This window comes from Erinaceus europaeus, chromosome 13 (genome assembly GCF_950295315.1).
Source record: "Erinaceus europaeus chromosome 13, mEriEur2.1, whole genome shotgun sequence".
In the NCBI taxonomy this organism is placed as follows: Eukaryota; Metazoa; Chordata; class Mammalia; order Eulipotyphla; family Erinaceidae; genus Erinaceus; species Erinaceus europaeus.
The window spans coordinates 21,397,386-21,400,995 of record NC_080174.1 but is presented as its reverse complement, the minus strand read 5'-3'; the positions used below and the strand labels follow the sequence as shown (position 1 = coordinate 21,400,995).

The 3,610-nt window shown below is 37.8% G+C and overlaps 1 pseudogene; it reads right to left on the bottom strand.

Annotated features, from left to right (window-relative positions):
• Positions 1-2,433: 2,433 nt before the first annotated feature.
• LOC132542577 (protein CutA-like) lies at positions 2,434-2,898 on the bottom strand (annotated as a pseudogene).
• Between the last annotated feature and the right edge of the window lie 712 nt (positions 2,899-3,610).

Here is a 3,610-nt window from a genome sequence, read left to right as displayed (position 1 = left end):
GTTACACACTACTCCCACTACCAAATTTCTGTGCCTCCACATCCTCAAAGATAATCACTATAGTTTTTCCAAGGTCTTAGAGACAGAATAGTTACTTTTCTTCTTTTTTTGTGTATGTGTTTCAATACTCTAGATTTAATATATGATTGAAAGTATCTGGTAGTTGTCTTTAATGTCCTTACTTACTTTACAAACAACAATTACCTTTAGTTTCATTTATATTGTTCCAAAGGATGCAATATTATCATTTTAGTTTGCCATCCACTGAGTATCTGTTGATGGGCACTGAGGTTAATCCCAGATTTTGGGTATTGTGAATAATTCTACTATGAATACTAAGGTTCATATGTTCCTTTGAACTAGTGTTTTCATATCTTCTATATAAATGCTTAAGAGAGGTATTCCTAGATCATAAGGTATTTTCATTGTGTTGCCTTTTTAAATATTTATTTATTTATTTATTTATTTATATTGTTGCCCTGATTGTTTTGTTGTTGTAGTTATTATTGATGTCATTTTCATTGGATAGGAGAGAGAGAAATGGGGGGGGGAAGACGGGGTGGGGGTGAAAGACAGACACCTGCAGACCTGCTTCACCGCTTGTGAAGCTACTCCTCTGCAGGTGGGTCTCATTGTGTTTTCTTAAGGATTCTCCCTACTGTTTTTGAGAATGGCTGTGCGAGTTTGCATTCCCACTAGCAGTGTCACAGATTCATAATTCCCTGTTTTACTGATGTAGGCCATTCTAACCAGTGTGAAATAGAATCTCAGTGTGATTTTAATTTGTGTTTCTTTAGTGATAAATGAAGTGGAGCATTTCTTCATTTGTCTATGGTTCATGTGTATCTTTTCTTTCAAAAACTGTCCATTCACATGTCTTGCCTACTCTTTTTATTAGATTGTTCCTTTTCTTTTTGTTGAGTTGCATGCTTTCTGTGTAGATGGTTGCTATCAACCACTTGCCAGATGTGATGTGAAAATATCTATCTCCTTCCATTTGCTGGGTTCTCAGTTTATCCTTTTGGAGTTTTCTTTTGATGTATAAATTTTTTTTAATGAATTCCCATGTATTTAATTGGGCTTTAGCTTCACTTGTCTGTGTGGTTGAGCCTCCAAATACATATTTGATCACAAGGCCATAACGTGCTTTACCAATATGTTTTTCTATTCATAGTTTCAGGTCTAATATCCACATCTTCAATTCATTGTGATTTAATTTTAGTGTATGGTGTTAAGTAGGCCTCATCTTGTTTTTTGTCAGTCAAAGTTCAGGGCACCACTATGCAGGGCTAGCTTCGCGGGTGGGAGACAGATGACCAGGGAAACATGGCTGAGCGGATAAACAATATTTCTGTATTCACGAGCGAATGGTTCAAAAAACTAATCTAATCTAATCACAGCCCAATTCTGTCCTGCTTCTCTCTCCTCCACGGAAGAGTCAGGAACCAAGGAAGTACTTAGGATGGGGGCGGGGAGAAGGAAGAAGCGGGAACTAGGAAGGACTAAACCAAAATCTCCCAGAGGCAGGGGCAGTGAGACCAAACCAATGTAACAGAATGACCATGTAAATAGACCACAACGTCAAGCACTGTAACAGAAGGGATCCCAGAATCAGAACTAGAAGCATATCAACAATTTTTCCTACATGTAACTGTTCATTTCTCCCGGCATTATTTACTGAAGTGGTATTCTTTCCCCCCATTGGACCATTTTAGCCCCTTTGTCATATGTTAGGTGTGTGTATGTGTGGGTTTATTTCTGAGCTCTATATTCTGTTCCAATGATCTAATTATTCATTTTTCTTTCAGTATCATGTTGTTTCAATTCCTATTGCTTTGTAGTATAAACTGAACTCAAGGAGCATGATGCTAATATTATTCTTCTTTTTCCTCAGAAGTACTTGGGCTCTTTGCATATGTTTTATAATCACATACAAATTTTTAGACAACTTGTTCAATTTCCCTGAAACTGCATTGAATTTGTAGGATATTTTTGGTAAGATGGTCATTTTAATGGTATTTATGCTTTCCTTCCATGAACAATGAAAAGTATTCCATTTCTTTGTGTCACTTTAATTAATTGATAGAATAGAGAAAAGTTGGAAAAGGAAGTGGAGATAAAGAGGGTGAGAGAAAGAGAGACACTTATGGTGCTGATTCACTGCTAGTGAAGTTTTCCTTTCTGTAGGTGGGGACCAAGGCTTTGAACCCCCGCCCTTGCACACATTGTAACATTAGCATTCAATCGGGTCCACCATTGCCTGGCCCCACTCTATTTCTTTACATTCTTTTATTTTTTTTTTCAACCAACAGTAGGACAGTAGGTAGTATTTATTAGTGGGGTCTAGCATCACTAGATGCTAGACGCTAGACGCTAAACACTAGATGCAAGACACCATTGGAGTATATGGGTAAGACATGGCAGGAACAAGGTTCATGATGGTGGGACTGTGCTAGAATCAGATGCTGACTCAGTAGCCTGGCACGCCCTGTGCAAATATGGGTAGTTCCCCTGCTCCACTAGCACTGTAATCACATCTGTCACTTCATAAGGGATCACAAAACAAACAAAATTTATCAAAGCTGGAACCAAGGAACTTTGGATTTTAATCATCAACAGCATCTCACTGTCTCCCTCAATATTTCCTTTTCACTCATAGATGGATGTAATCTGAGGAATCAGGCTGTTAGATGCTTTTCCACCACAGTCCTAGCAATTTTTTTTCTTTCTGGTGACCTTCTCATTGAGGCAGAGAGAAATCTATAGGGACTGAGCCAGTAACATAGCCAGAGCCCAAGGGCTGAGTCTGAGGGCTTCCTGAAATCATGGACAAGAGTGCTGGGGTAGTAATAGAAAACAGGAGACGACAGGGAACAATGCCAGCATCCAAAAAAGCAACAGGGACAGAATAGCTCCAAAGCTGAGTAGGGTTACAAGAATTTATTCCCCTCTCATTCGCTTTAAGCTGTTAGAGGAGGGCTGAATATAAAAAACTACTAGACTACTAGTAGCATCAAGTAGGTGGCATTTAACAGTGTCCTATGGTTTGCATGGTAAAGGTGCTTTATTTCCCTAATTAGACTTATTCCTATATATTTTATCTTTTGGCATTTAATTGTAAATAGGATTGCTTCCTTCAATTCTTTTCCCTCTGAATCATCATTTGTGTAAAGCAAAGCAATGCCACAGATGAATGTGTATAGATTTTGTATCCTGTTATGTTACTGGATTTATTGATGGTTTCCAGTAATTTTCGGTTGAGTTTTGGGGATTCTCTAAGGATATTATCTTGTCACCAGCAGATAATAATAGTTTAACTCTTTTCTTTCCTTTATATTTTATTTATTAGTTTTTTAATTATTATCTTTACTTATTGAGTAGAGACCAGCAGAAATCAAGAGGCTGGGGGAAAGTTGAGAGAAAGCTGCTATGAACATAGGTGTGCACATATCTTTTTTATTGGGCATTATGGAATTGCTACTGTCCTTTTTGATGTATGCCATTCTCACACGAGTGAGGTGGTATCTCAATGTTGTCTTTATTTGCATTTCTCTGAAAATCAGTGTCCTGGAGTAGTTTTTCATATGTTTGTCAGCCTTTTGGATCTCCT